This window comes from Heterocephalus glaber, unplaced genomic scaffold (genome assembly GCF_053883595.1).
Source record: "Heterocephalus glaber isolate CG9 unplaced genomic scaffold, H.glaber_assembly_v1.0 deba00001457, whole genome shotgun sequence".
Lineage (NCBI taxonomy): Eukaryota > Metazoa > Chordata > Mammalia > Rodentia > Bathyergidae > Heterocephalus > Heterocephalus glaber.
In genome coordinates, this window is record NW_028258305.1 from 5,599,547 (window position 1) to 5,622,777 (window position 23,231).

General features: G+C 39.7%; 1 protein-coding gene across 11 annotated transcripts in view; it reads left to right on the plus strand.

The window, feature by feature from the left end:
• Positions 1 to 10,458: 10,458 nt before the first annotated feature.
• Vps54 (VPS54 subunit of GARP complex) overlaps positions 10,459 to 23,231 on the plus strand; it is a 203,874-nt gene continuing 191,101 nt past the window's right edge. For 9 of the 11 annotated variants that reach the window (XR_015453079.1, XR_015453080.1, XM_087216329.1 and 6 more), the window contains exons 1-2: positions 10,617 to 10,875; positions 19,704 to 19,769. The gene's annotated coding sequence lies outside the window, so the exon portion shown is untranslated. The other 2 variants (XM_087216324.1, XM_087216325.1) reach the window with 2 other exon arrangements.

The following is a 23,231-nucleotide window of genomic DNA, read 5'->3' on the forward strand; positions in this document are numbered from 1 at the left end:
CATTATATTGTATACCTAAAATGTACCAATGATTAGAATGAATAATCGATAATGTAAAATAGGAAGAAAAGGTCCAAAGGGGTAGGGGTAGTGGGAGGGGAAGGGGAAAGGAAAGAAGGGAAAGGAAAAAATGATGAGAAATGGAAAAAGTGGAAATAAAGTCTTTGTAAATAGGAAAGGGTGGAGGGCGTGAAGGGAGGGCTAGGAATGGGGAAAAAAATAAGAACCAAGATGCATTATGTAAAGGTACAATTCCCAATGAGAAATGTAATTGTGTTGTATACCTACAATGTACCAATAAAAGAATTTAATACAAAAAAAAAACTATGCAAGTAAAATGCAAAAAAAAAAAAAAGGAACAATGACAAATATTTTAACTCACTAAGACAGGCACTATATGTTGTCTGGACCAGAGCAGTGCTAAGACTGAAGCATCACCCCTTTGTGTTTATGGCCAGCCTGTACAGGTTTTTTCAAGTCAGAATTTTGGGTTGACTATCAAGCAAAGTTACAAACACAAAGCAGGTTTTTTTCAAACTTTGCTGTTCTAATAGGGGAAAGTTCGAGCTTGGAGCTGTTCAACAACTGAGGTATCACTGTCTAGTAAAGGCTGGCCTCAAATTTGTGATCCTCCTGCATCAGCCCCCTTCCAGTGTGACTTTTGTACTTTAGGAAACTGAACATGATCTAAGCAAGTGCCTCCTCACAGGGGCACTATTGGCATTTTGGGCAGGCCAGTTCTTCCCTGTATATGACCTGTGTATTGAGACAGATGATGTTCCTAGTCTCCCCATTACCACCACCTAAATGTCATTGGCACTCTCAGTCATAACAATATACAAATACAATCATTTGCCACATGAGGATATTTCAGTCAATGGCATGCAGCATATGTGATAATGGCCATACCATATAGCCTAGGTGTGTAGTCCGCTATACCACTGCTATAGCTGGGTGCTATTGGGAGGTCTATGGACCTTTAGAAGGTGGGGCCTTATGGGAAGTCCTTCAGCACTAGGATGTGCTCTTAGAAGAGATTGTGGGAGCCCAATCTCTTTCTCTCCTGCTTCCTGGTTCATGGTATAAGTGGTTTGCACCACCATGTTTTCCTACTATGATGTACTGCCATTGCCAAATACCCAAAGTATTTTAGCCACCTTATCTTGGACTGGAGGCTCCAGAACTATGAACCAAAATAAACATTTTTTTCTTTATAAACTGTCTCAAGTATTTCATTATAGTGATGGAAAACTGACTAGTACAAGCCTATAGGGTTGTATAAATACATTCTATGATGTTCCCATATTGATGAAATTGCCTAATGATGCATTTCTCAGATTTATCCTTACTGTTAAGTGATACTGTACTCCCAAGGAAGCAATATCGCTCCCAGTTGAGAACCAGTGGTCTAAGTTAATCGTGGTGATCCCAACTCTCTTGCTACTTTGATTGGCTAAAGGGTGGACAATTTAGTTTGGAGCTAAGGGAATTAGTACCTGTCAGTCTTCTGGTCACCATGATTGGTTTGGGATGTCAAATTAACAAAAGGTCAGGCTTTTGTTTGATGGTTGAAGACTCCTCAGTCCCTCTAGACATGATGAAGAAGCATATAGGCATATTTGCTGCTGACATCTATCCTATATAACCAGTAGGGGACTCAACCCCTAAATGAAGCTGCACTTAGAGTGGTAGAATGGAGAAACAGAAATACAAGGTTCTTAGTAAGTCTGAACTACAACCAATTCCAAGACCCTTGTCACTGCTAAATCTTGAGTTACTTGAACCAATAAATCCTATTAATATTGAAACCAGTTACTTGAGTTCCCTGTTAATTCCAAATGAAAACATGCTAATTAATAACAGAAGGAACTGATGGAGGTTGAGCCAAGAGTGAAATACATATAAGAAAGGATGTAAATGAGAGTAAGTGGTATGATAGATGAATGAAAGGGCTTATATCTTGGGTAGAAACTGAGAAAAACAAGGAGAAGAGGTATGCTGAGTTTTTCCTGATGCAAGATTTTGCAAAAATTAGTTCATTCTCTTGGACTTGGGGTCAAAAGTAATCAGAATAGTTCTAGCATTGTTCTAGGATAACTCAATAAGGTTAATATTCCTCCAGTGTGTAAAGGAAGGAACTTGAAACTCACCCAAGGACCTAAAGCTAGTAGCTGGCAGAAGTAAGCCTCATCAAGTTTGACGCCAGAACTCAAGTTCTTTCCACTACCTCCTCCATTGCTATGTGATGCCAAAGGGTGGAAATAACCAGAGTGGGGTTACCCCATCAATACCCCATCAGTCCTTCCCAGGCTTCAATCCAGAACATCAGACAAGAATGACTGGGTCAGAATGATTGTATCCTCCTGTAGATGGAATGGTCCACCTACAAGATTATGGCTCTGGAGTACAAAGCACAGATGGGCCATGGGCTAGTTGGGGAGAAAAGACAGACAGCTCACAGAACCAACATCAACACAGATGCAGGGAGTAACCAAAAGGTACACAAAGGAGAAGTGACTCAAAGATTCTCATGAGATGAAAAGAATTTAATGTTATTTTGTTTTTTGAATAGTTAATGTGGAACAAATGAAAAAGGTACAGAAACTATACAGTGAAAAATGTCTTTAGTTTGTCTTCTGTCCCCTTCCTAGAGGAAATTCCTATTGGCAGACTCAATCCCCTTCTTTCTGTCCCTTCCTCCTCTCTCTTCATTACAGGCAGCAGCACATCAAGCTGAGTTATCTTCATCTGGTAATAATATAGACCTTCCTAATGTAAAGGGGTTAAATGTATCTACTAAAAATCAAATACACAGAAAATTAGTAATTTTATTGTCTATAATGACTTCTTTCTGGAAAGTTCCCATTCCTGATGCAAGTGGAACATGCTTGATCTTCCCAATAAACAATATCATATTCTCTTTATAAACTGGGGAAATTCTCCCATGGGAAATCACTCAATCTTTTAAGGTTATTCACTCACCCTAGTATTCTCCTCTCCTCTTTTCCTTTCCCATGATGTCATCCAAGTGGAGGGAAATCCATCTGCCACTCTCTCTCTAGACGCCCCCTGCCTGCCTTGGTGAGGAAATTGTTCTCCCTGGCCTGTGGGCCAAAATTGATTTCAGCTACTGAGAGAAACAGTTCTTGCCACAGCCTTCAGTAGTAAAGAGCATGAGATGTGCACTTTCTGGAGCCATTGATAGTGCTCTTTTAGCCCATTCATCCTGTGAGCCTCCATTCTTCTCTTGCTGGATATTCTCACACCATGCACAGGTCCTCAGGACCTGCAAGCACCATTTCAAGGGCTGTCAGTGGCTAATCACAGCATTTCCACTTCTCTGTAATTGCCCCAATTCCAAATGGAAAGTAGGTACATACCTCTTCTGATTAAGGGCTCCACCTTCACTCATCTGGGGCAACCCTCTGCTCATATTCTCTGAATCTCCCAACTTCCTGCATGTTGCTTAAAGTTGTAACTTCCTTTCCAGTCATAGGGAAATGGCTCTGATGTCATATCCTGTATTCTCAGCTCTATTTGTAATCTACTCAGGGGCAGTCCTCTAAGCACTGCCTCACTAATGTACACAAACACATCTTTTTCTTTCAATAAAGACTGGCTTTTGCTAATCAAAATCACTTGATTTCAAACTATTGTCTTGTTACAAACTTTTTTTAATCCTATACTGAAACTTTGAACTAAGTGATGACTTGACCTTTCTTGGCTGGGTTTTTTCTCTTCATGACTCAATATGTGCCACTGACTCAATCGGTAGGGGTGCCATGGGGACCAAGGTTTACTGGGAAGGCAAATATGATGATTTAGTATCTCACAAATGCTATCTCCATGACATCAGCATAACATTTCTATTGCCAGCTGAAGAGAGGCCAACGTCAGCACAGTATATGCTTCTGAGTGTTCACATGCTAATACAAGTATGTGTACCCATTGTGGGTGAAAACTTCATTGTCCTCAAAGTGAATAGGATCAAAACTGAGCCAAAGATGCCACCACGCTCCACCTAGCTATTCAGTCATGCTGAATTTCTCTCTTCACATCCTGCATGTAATCTGTTTGCTATTTAGGGATACTAAAGGGAAGGGAGACTTTTTGTAATTTTCACAAAGGCAATGCATGGTCCAGCAATAGCCTTGTACCCTAGGCCACTCCACCAGCATCTATCACCCGGACTCCTACCACAGTCTCCTCCCTTGCATCTCCAATTCTTCCTCTGACCTCCTACAATCCATTTTCTAGAAAGTAACTTGAGTTATCTTTTTAAAATATAAATCAGATCTTATTACTTCCCAGCTTTCCTGCTTTAAATCCTTCAACACCTTCTCATCATTCTTTGATCTGGGTCTGCCTCTCTCAGCCTGGCTTTTTTCAGCCTCATTTCCTCATCTCCTCCCAAGCTTTGCCTCTTACTCTGTTTCAGCAACACTGCTCATCTTTCTGTTTTCAAACACATCAGGCTCATTCTGTAACAGGTCATTTGTACTTACTGTTTCTTTGCAAGCAGAGTTCTTCTCCAGGTTGTCACACTGCTGATTCCTTCTCAGCCTTTAGATCTCAACTTGGGTGTCACCAATTAGCCACACCACACCCCAGGTACCATTTACGAAATTGTCCCATTTCATCTTCTTCATAAGCCCTTTGTTACTGAAATCACAGTTTTTGTTTGTTTACATGTTTATTAGCTATCCCCTCTTTATTTAGAATGCAACTCACCTTGGCCAGGGATTTGGTTTGTCTTCTCCAACACTATATTTCTTGCCTGATATATAGTAAACACTCAGTAAATATTTATGTACTAAAACCAACTAATTTCAACTAGAGGGAAAAAGAAGGAAGACAATAAATACAGGGGTTTTTTTTGGTTTTTTTTTTGAAGTTTTGGGGATTGAACCCAGGACCTTGTGTGCTAGAAATGCACTCTATTGCTGTGCTACATCCCTAGTTGAAGACAATATCTTTTAACTCTGTAGGCACTAATGGATACCATTTTCCCTTTGTTAAGGAATATTAATTTCTGTGTAAAGAAATCATAAGATTAATGTGGCTTTCTAGGGAGAAACTTGGCTGCAAGACAAAAGTAGCATCCATAATTATGCCACAGAAAAGTAGAGTTGGGGGGTTGTTTTGGTTTTTGGGAGGTTTTTTGCAAATAATCAAGTCAGATCAAAGTATAAATTGTTAGCTTTCTTTACCAGGTACAAAATGTGAATGATTTGCATGTGTGTTGGTGTGAACTTAACCTGCTACAGATCACCTGCTATTTTAGGGTCTCCTGATTGCTGAATGCTGTTTACTTGATTTCTTTCATTTTAAGTGTAGCTGAGGAGGCAGGGCTGATCGGAGATGAGCGGTAAAAAGAAATACAGTGTTAAAGATTTTTCAAGCACTGTATAAAACAAACACTGGCAATTTTTAGGTATTTCCTACACTTTCAAAACTAAAAACTAAACTCTCTTTGGTAAGTGCTTTAAAAATTTTAGTAACTGGTACACTAGAAAGTCCTGAATAGCTGCACAAACACTGCAGCAAGAACTTTAAAATTCTTCTCTGAGTGATATGTTTTTTGAACAAAGACACGTGGAAATTAGTTCTCATCTTGATCACAACTAATGTTTCTATCCCTTGTGTCAAAATGTCCACAGTTTCTATAATCAGAGCTTCATCTTTTCATTCTGGAGTCCTCTTTTAAAATGCATACTTTCCTGACAATATATTAGACTAATTCCTAAAACATTGAAGCTAATTAGATCCTTGATCCTCCATGTGGGAGAAATTACCAGTAAGACAGCCCTGAAAAACAGAGATGCATCAGGGAAGGTAAGAAATACCAACTCATAGTTTTCTGAACCTAGTATGAAGTCAGTACAATACAATACAGTAGTTCTTGAGTCACTTTGGGTAACGCTATTGTAAGACATTATTTTCAGTAAGTTTTGCAGTGTGACTTTATCTGAGAAAATGGATTTTTTTAACTTCAAGTGTTGCTATGCTATATGAATTTTGATTGATTATTTTCCAGTTGGGGGTCCCAACAAGAAACAGATGGCATATTTAAATTAGGATAATTTGAGGAGATATTCTCTCTCTCTCTCTCTCTCTCCTTCTCTCTCTGTCTCTCTCTCTCCCCCTCTCTCTCTGTCTCTCTCTCCCTCTGTCCTTTCCTTTCCTTTTGTTGCTGGGGATTTGTACCCAGGGTCTTGCACATATTAAATACACACTTTAGGGGCCGGGGATTTAGCTCAGTGGTTCCGGCGCCTGCCTCTCAAGCGCAAGGTCCCGAGTTCGATCCCTGGTACCAAAGAAAAAAAAAGAAAAAGAAACACACACCTTACCACTGAGCTACATCCCCAGCTGGAGAGGTTATTTTCAAAGAAAACGATTACTTATGAAAGTTGGTGGGTAGAGTAGAAGCACAAGGGCTGGTTTAGGAACTAGACCTCAAAGACAGCAGAGTGGTTGACACATTTAGGCCCTAAGGGAATGATTATCAGCATTCAAAAAGGGAATGTCTATTACAGCAGGCCACCTTGAGAGGATCAATGACCTTTACCAGGCACAGTTAGCCAGAAAAAATCTCACTGGGAAAAAGCCAAGGAAATAAAACCTTGATATTGCTATTCTCCTTTCCTTTGGTCTTCTGCCATCGGCTCCCCATTGTCCTCCCCTCCCCACCATTGGCCAAATCCATCTGGGAGCCCCAGGGAAAGGAACTATATTCATGTGGATTAGACTCCCAGGGCAGAGAGGAAGGTGAAAAGGGTGGAGAGCAGATTTTGAAGAACAAATGGAAGATCCCCAGAATGATGTTATCCTCATTCACTTAAGAGCCATCTGCACCCCTCCCCTTCCCACTGCAAGCTTACAGAGAGCAGCTGTTCTAGGCTGGAGGAGTAGACAGGATATGTCCTTAAAATCAGATTGTTTTGATTCATCTCTTACACTAGACATCATAATTTCTGCACTGGGACTGTGCTTATAACTAAAAGTGACAATCTATGACTTCAAAGTGGCTGGATATTATAATGGGTTTCTAGAATTTTCATATTGAAGCTGAAAAAATTGAATATATATATATATATATACACACTCACATACACGAATAAAGTCACATTTTGATTAGGTCAGAGAATTGTGCTTATTCAACATATTACTTAATATTTCCCATCTTTCTCACTTACAGGCAATGAAACTGAATCTCAGGGTTTGTGTTAGCAAGCCATGTCACACCCAAATCAAAACTTGAAGTAGGAATTGAGGCACCTGTAGGACTTGCAGCTGAGACAAGAAGTTAGAACTGTGGCAAATTTCAAGCAGAAGTCTGAATACATTTGCTCTGTCCCTTAGAGACATCTGGGAGATGGCAACGTTTCACTGGACAGGCCAGATGTCCTTGTTACCATGACTTACTGCTCTTCTCTGAAGTTTTGTCCTTAGTTTTGTGATTCAGAAATTCAATTTTATCTGTTCACCCAAGAATAATCAGGTCCTGAAGAATTTATGTACTAGCCGGTCTTGTAATAGGCTTACTGGTAAATCAAAATGTCCAATGAATTACACTAAAAAAATGGTACTGTCAAAGACATAAGACTGATATCAACTGGTCAGCACATTCTTTAGCTGTATAGTTTGAAGGTAGAATATAAGCAAATCCTACATTTATTTTTATTTTCAAGAAAATCACTCAGGGCTGGAGGTGTAGGTTGATGGTAGAGTACTTGCCTAGCTTGCCTGAGGCCCTGGGTCTGATCTCCAGCACCACAAAAATCAACAATCAATCAATCAATCAGTCTCAAAAGGTAAATCTTACTAGTAGTGAGTTAAAGGTCTAAACTTCATACTTAAATGACAACATATAATAATAATTTTCTTGACTGACCATTACCGTGAAATTTTACAAATTCCTGACTGGTTGGTGGTATATATACTACAACGTGGCAAAACCTTGGCACTATACAACTTTTACTAGCCAGGACTAAAGTAGAAAAAATTAATTGAAAAGAAGTTCTTTTGATACATGTTACAATTATCGATTTATTTACTCTCAGCTCCAGATCCACCTCTTCACTGCTCTGCTTTGTGACGCTGGAGCTGGGCCCCATAAATATTTCTGCTTCGCAGCTTGCAGGATGTTAAGTAACCAGTGCAAGAGGAAAGTACTTCTCTACTTTATTCTGGGTGCTTTTCCTTCTTCTGAGGTACACAGCAGCGGGGGTGGAGTGGTGGTGATGGTGGTGTACAATTCCAACTGTGCTCAGTAGGTGATAGCTACAGCCACTCAGAATCTCATGATAGTTATGATAGCAACAACTAACGTTTAGTGGGCATTTATTATGTCCCTAAAATCTATTGCTCTGGCAACAGGGTGGAGGGGGGCTCTTCCAGATTTGTTCCTTCCTGGGATACTCAGCCTTAGCCTTAGGATAAGCCTTCTCGCAGAACCTGGTTGATGGTTAGGAGCCTGGCTGATGTTAGAACCTGGTTGATGGTTAGGATGTGTGAAGTAACCTTAGATTATTCTTTCAAAAGACCATGGTACACAAACAAATATGCAGAGTATCTATAGTATTAAAGTTTCTGGAATGAGGTATGGTGGTGAGGAGAAAATGCCTACAAAGTCTCCTTAGAAGGACAAGAATGGAAAAGAAATTGTTTTTAGTAACATGGCTTAGAAGTAGTAACTGCTCCCCATTCCACCTTTCATATATTCTGAGAAGATTTCTCTTCTCCTTAGTAGCTAACCCCATTTCTTATTAATATAGTTTATATTAAACATTCTCTTCTTTTTTTTTTTCTTTTTTTTTTTATTGGGGATCAAACTCAGGACCTTGCGCTTGCAAGGCAGGTGCCGGAACCACTGAGCTAAATCCCCAGTAATGTTAAACATTCTCTTTTTAAAGCTGAGTATGGTGGCAAGCACCTGTATGTAGTGCTGGGTACTCAAGAGGCTGATGCAAAAAGGTTGCTTGAGCAACATAGTGGGACCCCATCTCAAAAAAATCCAAAACCAGAACCCCCCTACACTTTCTCTCTTCTACTTACTGTGTTGTTTTTGTTGTTGCTGTTCTATGGTCTTGGGGATCAAACCTAGGGCCTCATGCATGCTAGGCAAGTACTCTGCCATTGCAGCTGATGTTCTTTGTCTTCTCACTGGAACTTGACCACTATGAAACACTTGACTTCTATGAATAAAATGAAAATAATAATTGGTATTATGTTAAAAAGAGAAGGTGAGTTTTTAAAAAAATTTCAGAACATTTTAGAACCAATAGTGATCTATCTCTAGCTACTTACATTTTGTACAATGAGGATATATATTCAGAAGGATGATTTGGGGAACCATGACAGATGTAGAATGGCCAAAACCAAGTTGTTAGTCTAATATGAGTAAAGCAAAAGAGTAGCAAAAATCAGAGTTGAAACAATGCAGGTTTTCTGGATAACTTTTGACTAATATAATGAATACCATAGTCTCTAACACAGATTTTATTTATAAATATTTTATTAAGTGCCTATACGTGCCAAACTCTAATGATTATGGTCATGATAGTAACTAAAATTTGAGGGCCACTCATTATGTGCCTGTACTGTTCTAAGGTCTATCACTCTGGCTATGGGGATGAGAATAAACAGGAGAAAGCCAAGAGTCCAAGCAAGGAAGCTAGTTAAGAGGTTACTCCAGAAGTCTAGACATCAGATTATGGTAGCTTGGACTAGGATGATAGAAGGGAAATAGAGAGCCTGCTGTTCACGTCCTGATATCCTAATCAGAAAGGGTTCTTTAGAGCAGGGCATCAAGTTGCAGGCCTATAATCCCAGCACTCTAAGAGGCTGAGGCAAGAGGATCACAAATTCAAGCCCAGCTTGGGCAACTTAGCAATTTAGTGAGAACCTGTCTCAAAATAAAAATAAAATAAAATAAGCTAAGGATGTAACTGTGCAAAGGCCTTGGGTTCAATCACCAGTACCACATAAAAGGGGACAAGGCTTTCTAGCCTCTTCAACCACCAACCAGTCTGCCCTTGAAGGATCACTCAGTTTACTATCAGAGAAACAGGTCTAGAGATGGAAAAAGAAATTTTTACTTATTTGTGAAGTTCCTACAATATGGCTAGTGCTGGGTTACACAATGGTAGGAGCACTCAATAATAATCACAATATTTTTAGTATCTTATGAACTCATATAAAGCTATAACATAATAAAACTAATAGAGAAATATGTAGAATATATTTTGAGACTTTGGAGTGGGAAAGACTTTTTAAATTAGACCTCAAAACCTCAAGCCAGGCTATTGCAACTCTTCACGGTAGCCCTCCCTGTGTCTTCCAGACCAGAGTGTACTTTTGTTTTTGCTCTTCTCTTTTCCTCTCTTGCTCAGCCCAAGTTTGTTCTGCAGAGCCAGTTTCTCCCTCACCCCTCCCTTTTCAAATAAACCTTGTCACCATTTTTGGCTTGTCTCATTCAATTCTTTGTTTGAAGTGAGAAGGACCTAGAATACCTTTAATTGGTGAGCCATTTCTAAAAGGAACTACCCAATAACATTTTGGTGGAGCCGGCCAGGAAAGGAGTAAAGCTAAGGTACCAAGAGACCGAGGTAAGGCTCATATTGGGTGCATTTGTTTTTTGTTTCTCTCCATGAGGATTTTTTTTCTCTCCTTTCCCTTATTCTACAGGAACTCTGGGATTCTTCACAAGACGCCATAGAGGGGCTTCCTGGCCCTGCCTTGGGGAACGGGGGTAAAGGAATGTCCAACTGCAGTAGACTTTTTTTCTTTCCTTCTTGTGGTAGGCTTTTGTTTTTCTTCCAGCTACAATAGACATTTTTTTTCTCTTTTGTTTTGCTTCGGCTCACTCCACAGGTATGTATATTTTACTACCTTTTTTTGGAAATTAGCCTAGTCTCTGGTTACTCTAGTTTTAAATGGCTTTTTCTCAGTTTGTGTTTTGGTCTGGAGTGCTACTACGTTACCTTGCTATGTGGCCAGCCACTGTCTTGTCTTGTTGTGTAGGCTTGTGTCACCAGCGTCTAACTATCTCTTTTTTCTTTTTTTCATTAACTGTCCTTATGAGCTAAGTCTTTGACTTTAGAGAGCATATGGGCTTGTGGAGAACAAGACAGAAGAATGTTTTTTTTCTTTCTTCCTGCACAGAAGAGAAAAATTGTATGGTATCCCTTTAAGGACTTATGCAGCTTGGGCCAGGGTGAATCTGGGGTTGCAATGGGAGGAACAGGGGGGCGACACCACAAGGCTTTTGGCCAGAACTGAGCACCAGGTAAACAGAGCAGTGCCAATATGGGCACTGAGCATGCTGACACTGGTGTCACCCACACCAAGCTGGTGTGCCTCATTGGTGATAAATGGCACAAGGGATGAGGCCCCACAAGTGCTAGGAGGGGGCCAAACCAGGGAGTTCACAGGGCCTTGAGCAGATAAGTTAAAGACCTATGCCTGACTGCCTGAGCAGAACAGCATTTAACATTTAAAGCCTAATTAAAGTGACTGTGAGTATGTAAAAGCAGAGCCATCCCCATTCTTAGTCCTTTTTCTATCACAGTAAATGCAAGAGATGTTTTTCCCTTATGGTCTAAGGAAAGAGTCATTTGAATGGTTCAACTGGGAGGTTAAGGGAACTTGGCTTGGGAAAGTTCCACCCATACTGCATGGAAGTTAAAGGACTAGGTAAGCCCAACAAATAACTTTGGATTCCTTTCTTCCTCATGAGTTAGCAAGTCTCAATATAGAGACAAAAGCCCTCAGAGGGCCTTCTTCTGTGCTTCTGTGTTCTCAGTGCCAGTATCACCCTACGTTTCAGACAGAGGCATCTGTCTAGTCTATGTCTTCTCCTTCTTTGTGGGACACCACCTTAAGGAGTCTAGACCTAGCTATTTCCTTCTCTCTGTAGGCCCAAGGCAGGCAGATAGGAATTCACTTGGACCTCAACACCACACAGATTCCAACTTCACCACTAGGCTGTATCTATCCATGATGCGTGGGAAAGATTGATTCTGACAACTTAAAACAAGAACAACTTGTCTACTATTGCAATACAAACTGGGATGCGGCAAAAGATGGGTATGGGATAGTACTTCAAACTATGAGACTTTTCTCCAGTTACAGTGTTTCTGCTTGGAACACAAAAGATGGAGTGAAATGCCTCGTGTTCAGGCCTTTGTGACTCTTTATCACAGGGAATGCTCGGGGACTGTGGTACTTAGTGCAGGACCTAAGGAGGAGAAAGATATCCTGGATGACCCTGTTCTGAGACCCCCCTACCCCACTTGTCTCTTAGGGGGTCTCAGTTTCACTGATCTACTTAGGGAAGATAACCACACTGGAAGGTCTTCTTGACCTCCTCCTTATAATCCCCAGACCAATAAACCAGGTCTATCCCCTCCAAGTGACCAGGGGACTCCATTAGAGCCTAGTGAGCCAGAGGAACATCAGCTCCCTCATCACGTTACTCAGACAGCTTTAAGCCCCATAGGTTGAACTCAAAGTAGTGCTTTCTTCTACTCTAATTCACAACTTATCCTGGCCCTAAGAGAAGTCCCAGGGGTGGAAGGAAATATTTGAGTTCAGGTCCATTTTTCAGTTACAGATGTCCATTAATGCAAAGAACGACTAGGTCTCCATGAGTTCGAGGCCAGCTTGGGCTCCATAGTGGGTTCAAAGCCAACCTGAACTGCATAGCAAGACCCTGTCTCCAAAAAAAAAGCAAAACCAAAAACAAACTCAGGGATGCACACATATCCAAACACATATTTAAAGATGTTAGAGTGGCTATGAAGGCCACTAGATAAAGGGAAAAGAATAGTGTAAAATAAAACGATAAGGTCTTGCATAGATGATCATATACCAATATTAGGGAAGAGGGATTAGCTCAAGTCTTCGCACTTAAAGTCTGAAACGAACAAAAAATTCTAATGCCATCTTTTTCTTTTGAAGTTTTTCCATCCCACAAATAAGATGCAATGCCTCTTTTTTTAGATCATCCATGTAAACAGCTGTTCGAGCAACAACTCAAAGGTTCATCCATCTAACCAGGGCCTTCTGAGTCTCAGGTGACCCTTGAGCAAAGCACACATCCATGAAACCTCACAGGGAGGAGGAAATAAAAAAGAGTGGTAAACACCCTAGTGCATTGCACTGTATAAACCAAACAAAGCCTAAATACAGCCTTACTTATGAAACTAGAAGTACAGTGTGAGACAAGAATAAACATGTCGTACTAAGTATCACATTGGAGACCATAGCCTGGTTATTTCCATCAAGGGAAAAGAAAAATGCTTTGAAGTATTATTTATGAAAAGCAACAGAGAAAAGACAAACTGGTATGTCCAAATCACCTGCAAAGACAATTTAGTTGCCAAAGGTAGATTATTTGGCATCATAAGGCAATATAAAATGCCTATTCAGATATATATATATATATAAATTTTGCAAGCTCAGTGAGAGAATGCCTACCTAGCTCTGGCTTCCATGCCCAGCAGTGCTAAATAAATGAATATTTTAAAAATGTAAGTGAATTGATCTTAGGATTTTGTTTGCTTCAAACTGCTGTCAGCCAAACAGGAAACAAAGGATACTGGTTTGATTCCAGGACTCTTCCTTTTTAAGGCTGCCAGGTCTGTCCCTTTGCAGGGATCAAGAGCAAACCAGGCTGACTATTTCTCTGTGTTCCTGAGAAGGCCCTTCTGACCCAAGTCCCTGCAGCTGCACACACCACCTGTGGAGCGAGGCTGTTGCCCTTTTCAGTTCATTCTTTCTCATCTCCCACTGTCTGCCTGGGCAGATGACTGCTGGGAATTCACATGTCTTTTGTTTTACTTAACTTGAGGACTATAGCTGCCTCATTTAAATTACTCTCTAAGCAGGAACTGGTTTTAAATAAAAGCCTTGAGAGGTGAGGAAATGGGGGAAGGGGAAGTGGATTCTTGATTGTTTGGTACTATATTATCGTTTGATTCTCCCTTTCAGTTACCTTTTGAATTTAAAAATCCCTTTCTCTAGCCTTTAAAGTGAGAAGTTCTATAAACTGTACTCACTCAGGATACTTAGATATTTGAAAACACTTTTGGCTACTGTTTCATTTGGCTATCATTTCATAGCAGACTCACCTACTGATTTAATTAAAAGTGTATCAAGAGATTCTTTAGCAGCACACCAAATTTAGTTAAACCTAATTTAAAACATACATAAACTTTGAAGTACATAGCTTTTCAAAAGTAGATAAAGATACACTAAACTACAACTATCACAAAATCTGATTCTGTAGAGAAAAAGAACCTTAACAATTACTAACTAGTTCTAATCCCCCTGTGTGTGTGTGTGTTCACACTGTTTATATTTGTAACATACTCAATAACAGCTTTTCTACTTAATGAGTCTCACCTGGGAAGAACAAACATATGCTAGAGCATGAAAGATTCCCTTTCTCTTTCCCCCACACTGAGTTTATTAGTTCTTAGAGACTATATGGTATTAATTGATGATAAAGGTAATAATGTGATTCACAGACATTCCCTGGTTTTTTGCTACCAGGTTGTGTCTCATCTTGAAGTGTATTCATGACATGATACAAACTCATGAATATGAAATAACTGACTCTTAATTTGTAGAGAAGCACTTGGTTCCTAGGTATTGTTTAGTGTCCTTTTTAACCTTATAATTAAATTCTACACTTCTGCTACTACTGCCTAATGTATTCTGCTTAAAGTATTTTTTATTAGCTATTAGTATTAAAGTATGTATTATACTATCAAAAACCTAATAACAAAAGCCAAGTCACAATTTTTATGATATAATGTCTGGCTTTGAATTTTTAATTTTATTATACATATTCAGGTAGAAAAGTTGCAAAACACAGATGAAAAGGAAGATAAATTTTGTAATCTCACCACCTAGAAAAAACATCATTTTCCCATACATGTTTTTAGTCTCATTTTCATTTTAAATAAGGATATTTTGCTGCAAAATTTTCACAGAAATAGACTTGTTTCTCCAAAGGTGAGCTTCTGAGAAATCAACTCCCCTTGTGCAGAAACAGATTCTGCCCTGGGGGAAGGAAGTGGCTCACATCCTGACGAACAGGGGATCGTTGTTAGTTGTACTCTAAAGAACTGGCATAAATCCTTTTTCAGCCAGAAAGACAATGTGACAGAGTCTAAGATTTGGGCCTGCCATGGGAGAAAGTTGTGGGTTAGCATGAGGATTATGAGAAACACCATTTGAAACCCCAGCTGCACTTAGGAATTATTAGTATTACAGAGGGATTGTTCTAAAATACTCACCTTTTTACTTAGCAATACTCCTTAGTTTTCTGGTCCAGTGCTATTCAGTAGAACTTTCTCTGATGACAGAAATAGTAACCTGTGCTGTCCAATATGGTAGCTACATACAGCTATTGAGCTCTTGAAATATGGTTAGTGCCACCAAGAAATTAAATTTTAGTTTTAATTTTATTTAATTCTCACTTATTTCAGTAGTCAGAGCTACTCCCTTGATTTCTGTCTTCTTTTTGTCTAATTACTTCTGTTTCCTTTAAGGCACAAAGTGGAGCCATCTATAGGGACTTTAATAACTGCCTCCTCATTCACAGCCAGTTCCAAATGACATTGTTTTCTACCTAGCACTGTCTTGATTACAAAATCCTACCACCAAGAAAAAGAAACAAATTGGATATATTTCCAGTGTCAAGCTTCTCCACCAAATCTGACTTTTCACTAAGCACCTTGCAAATTTGTAGGCAAATAACTTATTTAAAAAAAATTGACAGACTAGTTTAAAAGGCTACTTTGCAGATCTGGAGTAAAAAGGAAGTATTTCTGCTACCAAATGCCTTTACTCACAATATTCAACCAGGTCTGGTTTTTTGGTTTGTTTGTTTTTGTTTTGTTTTGTTTTTTAGTACGGGGGATTGAACCCAGAATCTTTCCACTGAGCTACCTCTCCAGTCCTTTTTATTTTGAGACAAATTCTTGCTCAGTGGCTAAATTGCCTAGGCTAGGCCTAAATTTGAGATCCTCTTGCTTCAGCTTTCTGCATAGCTGGGATTACAGGCATGCACCACCGTACTGAGCTTTCAGCAGGGTAATTCTTAATCTGCTCAACTCTGTCTATTTAGGGGAATTCTGTGCCTCCATGCAGACACTTGCACAGACCCCTGTTCTGAGCCTTAAGCTGACACCTTTGCCCACCGTGCCTGGTGGTGTCTAAATTTGACCAAATGCCCACATGGAAGCCACTGGCCTCCTCAAAGCCAACAGCTGTGGGATCCCTGGAAGTAAACTCACGCCCCACTCCCAGCTCCACTGCACCTTTTCCAGGGTCCAAAACCTTCCTCCTCTTCCCTCTGTGTTAAGACTAGGCTCTACTTTAGGTCCTAGATAAAGCACCTGGCACATATATCAAGGAAATGCTATAAAACCAAGCTTTGAAAACAAAGCCAATTTTGCATTAGCTTTTCTTTCTCTCCTGAGGAAAGGCTGCCACCTGCTGTAACACATTAGCATTGGGCTTTTCCAAGGTCACTGAACAACCAGATCCTTCATAGAAAATTAATGTATGCACAACCCTGTCTGCCTTCACCTGAGTCAAGAATGTAAGAGGAGAGCCAACTAGGAAATACTGAGCAAGACAAAGAGGAAACTCATCCATTTGAACAGTGCCCAGAAGGAACTGGCATCACCATAACTCTGAATATAAGAGCGCTCTCTCTCTCTCTCTCTCTCTCTCTCTCTCTCTCTCTCTCTCTCTCTCTCTCTCTTTCTCTCTCTCTCTGTAGTTTAGGCTGGCCTTGAACTATGTAACCCAGGCTGACCTTGAACTCGCAGTGATCCTCCTGCCTCAGCTTCCCAAGTGCTGGGATTATAGGTGTGTGCCACCATGTCCAGGAAGAACATTCTTTCTGTAGCCCTCAGCAGCAACATGTTCAAAATTAGCTCATACTAACCTTCAGAAAAATCTCCATTGGTAGTCTTACTGCTTTCTCAGTCTTTCTAGTTCTGTGTATCTTTATTCTTTTCAGCACTGGTAAATCTGACAAGTGAAAGGATTTGAGAAAATAAAAATTGATCATCCTCAGGGCAGCATTTGAGTCTTGATCCTAACTTACTACGTGAATCCCAGGTTGCTCTTTGGAGATGGAGCCTAGCACAGTACCTATCTCATTATAGAAAAGCTTTGTTTGTTCTCAGTCTTCTTGGTAGGGTCAGCATACTCAGAAAAAGAAAGAATATTTTCATGGATCAGAAAAACAAGTGAAGGAATTTGGGACATTCAACCTCAAAATATGCTGCTTCAGTATACTGGTTAATTTGAACTGATGTATTTGAAAAGCAGTAAATGCAGGGAGACGCTTTCTCTGAATTCTCTTTATCTTCCAAAAAGCTAAGTCTCCCGAAAGGAACTCAGTTGTCATAAATCTCTCACCTAGGAGTATCTTCAGCCAGGGAAGTTTGGTTTCTACTATAAGAGAGGACACTAGAGTTGACGCCACACCTAGACAAACCATCACAAACTATTGTATCATCTGTTTTCCTAAGGTCCTCTTCCTCTTTCCCCTGTATCATTTACTCTCCCTAAATTGCCTGTCCCCCCTCCTCTTCCCCTATTAGCTCTTAAATCTGCTTTCTTTAAGTAATTCACTTTTTCTTTTCTGATTCCCCCATGCATGGAATAAATGTTTATATAGTACATTTTCTCCTGTTAATCTATCTGCTGTCAACCGATTTCATAGACCTACCTATACAACCTACAAAGGGAAAGCGAAAGTTCCTCCCCTACAGAAGCCAAAAATGAGATGCTGGCACAGGGCCCATCACTTTAGTCCCCAGAACCCCTTTTCCACTCCCATCCAGTCATTACCCACCAGCTGCCATAGTCTCCCTCTACTCAACTTTTATTTCCTGTACCGGGGATTGAACCAAGAGGCACTCTATCACTGAGCTACATCCCTAGCCCTTTTCAATTTTGAGGCAAGTTCTCACTAAGTTGCCCAGGCTGGGCTCAAATTTGCGATCCTCTTGCCTCAACCTCCCAAGCAGCTGGATTACAGGGATGTGTCACCATGGCCAGCACATACAGTCAACTTTAAATAGTAAAAGTAGTTTCACCATTAGCTTGTTGCAGAGAGTGCTTTCTACTCCTGCCTTCTCCACTAAAGTATGGTTTTGTATGTGGGAACTTATCAAGCTTAAGGAATTACTCAAGGGTTCCAACATTAAGTAAATTCAAAAATAAATGAGCTTATGATTACAACTGAATAGCCAATGTCCAAAGAGTTTTCAATATAAGGAAAGTGGGAACAAATACCAATAATTTCCAAACAAAAATAGCCTAAAGAATGCCTCGCTGCCTGGTTTTAACCTTGCAGGGTCCATAGCATTGGCATGGGTGATACAGTTGTAAAATATTTGCCAACCTCTTGAGGAAACTGTTTTATTTCCTTCGTTGTAAATGATTGGCAATCTCTAGATTTCTGCCCTAACATCTCCCACTTGCATTCACAGAGACAGGATGAAGCAGGCTATAAAGCCAAGACACAATGAAAATGTTTTTATGGGTGTAAAAGAAAGCTTTAAAAGGTTGCATCAGAGTCAGGAATGGAGGCATATGCCTGTGATCCTAATGTCTCTGGAGGTTAGGCAGCAGATCACACATTCAAGCCCAGAATAGGCAACTTAGTGAAACACTGCCTCAAAATTTAAAAAAGGAGTGGAGGGGCTAGGAATATAGCTCAGTGGTTGAGTGTCTCTGGGTTCAATCCCTAGTACCACTACTGCCACAACAAAAAATGTTGCGTTGGGGCTGGGGATTTAGCTCAGTGGTTTCGCGGCCTGCTGCGCAAGAGCAAGAACCGAGTTCGATCCCCGGTACCAAAAAAAAAAAAATGTTGCATTAATATCCAAAGAAGTGAAATGAACCCTTATCCTTTAACATATCTATGTGTGCATAGTTTTTAAAATAAGTCTTTTTGCAGAAGCAAGGCTTAAACCCAGGGTCTCATGCATGCTAGACAAAGCACTACTGACCTATAGCCTCAGTCCTTTTTTATTGTTTTTTTGAGACAGGGCCTCCTAAGCTTTTCAGGGTCCCCTAAGTTGTGTCATCCTGCTGCCTCAGCTTTCTGGGTAGCTGAGGTTACTGTGTGTCACAGTTCTGGTTCAAATAAGTTTTTATAAGGTAATATTTTATTTGTCAAAATATGACAATACTAAATGTTTAACATTGCACTTCTTTGACTTCTGCTTTATTTTTTATGTTTCTATAGTTTTTTATTTGTATTCATTTTACAATTTCATGATCTACTTAGCATTTTTAATGTCTTGAACTATTCCTTTATTATGTCAAAACTTACCAGGTTTGGTTTACTAATTGTTCATTTTCACTAATACTGAAATAAATGTCTTTGTAAAAAGTACTTTTTCCCTTACTGTAGTCAATCATCCATCATAGTGAGAAATATGTAGCAAATACTCAGCAAATATGTGCTACATAAGTAAATTATAAGCAATGAACAGGAAGGAGAATATAGAGCTAAACCTTAAAAAAGTTCTGGTGTAAACAAATTCAAAGTCTCTTGATACAAACTATTAAATAGCTTTTCTAACTTAATTTTAATGTCAATAGGTAAACTAACACATCCTTTCCCCTGATATATCTTTTTGAATCTTGTTAATTCACAGGAGGTCAAAATGTGACAGTATTGCTGAAAGCAAAGGACAAGGAGAATCTGAATCAATATGGAGCGTGTGAGTCAAATTTTAATTGGTTTTAAAGTTTATATTTGACTATAGTTTAATTTTTCATTTCTTTAAGTTCTTTTTCTAATTTGCAGGGAAGAACATGTAATTGGGCCAGTTAACCACCCACGTTCAAACAGATCTAGGCAGTTTGAATTGATTTGCTTTTAGCCCAAAGTAATAAAGTGGAACAAATTTTTTTTTTTAGCACTAAGGATTGAACCCAGAGCCTTCACCATGAGCTACATCCTCAGCCCTTTTATTTATTTATTTTTATTTTGAGACCAGGTCTCAGTCACTAAATTGTCCAGGCTGTACTCAAACTTGCAATCCTCCTCTTTCAGCCTCCCAGAGTGCTGGGATTACATTTGTCTGCCGCCATGTCCTACGGGACAGAATTTTTTATGAGGCGAAATGTGGGCTAGCAGGGAAGAGACAAGAAGTCGCACAACTGGGTTGCTCAGTGTGGTCCCCAGACTTGCTCCATCAGCATCCTGGTAAACCTGTTAGAGATTCAGGATCTCAGGCCTCAGCTCAGACCAGCTGTATCTGAATCTACATTTTAAGAAGAACTCCAGAAACACACTGAGTTGGAGAAGCAGTGGTCTGGACAGTACACTTTTCAGGCTACTTCCACTTGTCTTTAGCAGAAAAAGAGAACCCACAGTGAATTTTAAAAACACAGATCTAAAGATAGCAAACAGCTTTCTGTAATTTTAGTTTGGCTGATTCTTACGCAAACATTCTCAATAGTATATACTGGCTTTAAAAAAAAGTCAAATGTATTATGAAGAGTTTAAAATATAAGCTTTTCCAGGCTTGGTGGTGCATGCATATAATCCCAGCACTCAGGATGCTGACGTTGAAGGATCACTATGAATTCAAGGCCAGCCTGAACTACATACCAAGATCTTGCCTGAAAATAAATAAAGTATAAGCTTATTTAGTGTCTCACAGCACTCAAACCCATCTTTTTCAAGTATGGATTTTAAATCATCCTAGCAGATCATGGATTATCTGGTTTCTAAAGTACTCTAAAGATGATTTTTCAAGGCCAGGCACGGTGACACATGCCTTGGGAGGCTGAGGCAGGAGGATCCCTGGACTATATAGTGAATTCAAGGCCAGCTTGAACTACATAGTGAAACTTTGTCTCAAAAAAACAAAACAAAACAAAGAAATCAGTAAAAATGATTTTTCCACACTGCTAAAATTTCTTTTGTCCTCATTAAAACTACTTGGACTTCTATGAGATTTCCTTCTTGAAAGCAAGGAACTTATTTTAGAGTACTTCATAGTTCTCTGATCCACTTGCACCAGAATAATCTCTTCTAGGGTGATTGTTTAAAATGTAAAGATTTGGGCCTCAACTCAGTCTTCTGAATCAGAATTTCTGCAGGTGAAGGGATCCAGAATCAGCATCTTAAATAGGCTGCCCAGTTGATTCTAACGTACAGCCAAGTTTGAGAACCACTGTCTTTCAAGTTTTAGTGGAAAGTTGAACACCTGATCAGTGATTCTTATCCTTGGATGGACAATGGTATTACCTGGAAATCTTAAAACCAAAGAAAAAAAAAAAGCACTGGTATCTGGTTTCCACCACCTTAAAGATTTGTGCTTAATTGGCCTGGAATTGAGAACCACTGGCTAGGTGCTTCTGAATCCTTCTTTCTTTGTACCTGTCATCTACTTTGTGCGAAAGGAGAAATGTAAACAGAGTCATATACAATGGCAAAGGGGTTGGCCAGTTGGTCAGGATCTAGAAGAAAAGATGAGAATATCTGAGACAAGGCAATCTAGGGGAGGGTGGCTGTATGGGAGCAGGTACAAAGTCAGTATGAAAATTGCATAGTCAGAGAGACACAGAAGAGGCATCAAACAAACAGGAGGCAAAATGACTGGGTTGCTTGACTTCAGCTGGTCTCCCTCATCTTCTTCCAGTGCTGATATAATAGATATAAAGTACATACTTGGGTAGTAGGGTGGAGACTACACAAGATCCCAAAAGCATGGGTTCTCTGTTGGGCTCAGCTGAAGTATTGCTGAAAATGCATCACAGCCCAACTTCTATCTGTCCAGTATTGCCTCTGCCCTTTTCCTTCCACAGGTGTTGATCCCAAGAGCACCTCATCAGAAATGTCCATGTGATAATCTCCTTCTCATAGTGTACTTACCAAGGGACCCAACTTCCAACCACTGATAAGGCCAAGGGTTGATGACAATGTGGTATGATTGTAACTCCAATACACTACTTGTGAGACTGTAACTTAGTACAACCATTTTAAAAAACTGAAAGAATCTACTAAAATGGAACATAGGCATGCCCTATGATCCAGCAATGCAAATCCCAGGTATATACAAAACAGGCAGATAATTATGGGATAAAGTTTTGTTTTGTTTTGTTTTTCATACTGGGGATTGAACTCAGGACCTTGTGCTTTCAAGGCAGGTGCAGTGCCACTGAGCTAAACCCCTGGCCCCAGAAAGGCAGATAGATGTGTTGCAAAAGATCTGTATAAAAATGACCATAGCAGCACTATTTGCAATTGCTGAAAATTGGAAACCCAAATATCCATCAGTAGTATAGCTGAAAATCCATAGAATATTCATACAATGAAAAATCCTCTATAGATTCTCTAGAGTATATAAATACTCCATATACTAGAGTATAGTAAATATAGTCTGTATGAACAAATTACTGCTACACATGACAATATGGACGATCTTATAAGCATAATGTTAAGAGCAGTGAGCCAGGGACCAAACAATATGATTCTATTTATATATCTAAAGTTTGTAAAGTGATTATATGTATATAAAGTTCAAAAACGAGTAAAACTAATTGAAGCTGATAGAAGTCAAGACAGGTTTAGCTTTGGGTGTTGACCTGGAGAAGATGAAAAGGTGCCCTCTGGAGAGTTGGTAATGTTGTATCTCTTGATATGAGATGTGGTTACATAAGTGTTTTTGTTTTGTGAAAATTAATTGAGCTGTCCATTTTGATGCACTTGTAATATATCAACAAAAGGTCCTCATCTATTAGGCAAACATACTGAAGTATTAATGAGTGAAATGATATAATACCAGGGATTTTCTTTTTTTTTAACTTAAAAATAGTTGTGCCAGGGATTTAGCTCAGTGGTCCTGTCCCCTGCCTCGAAAGCGCAAGGACCTGAGTTCCATCCCCGGTACCAAAAAAAAAACAAACTTAAAAATAGTTGTATTTATATTCCACAATTTGCCCAAATAGTGGTTTTCTTACAAACTTTCTACAGGATGAAATTCTTCACATTGTGTCTTGACTATGAACTCATGGAATTTCTGGGAAATAGTTCTGTTTTTAATAGCTTAATCTGCACTAACAGAATGGCAGGTGGTGGGTCACAGGCAGTCCATGTGGGATTCTAACATGACGTTCAGCGAGTTTTCCGATGTTGACCACCCCTTGGACGCTGAAGGTAGAGCATCTGT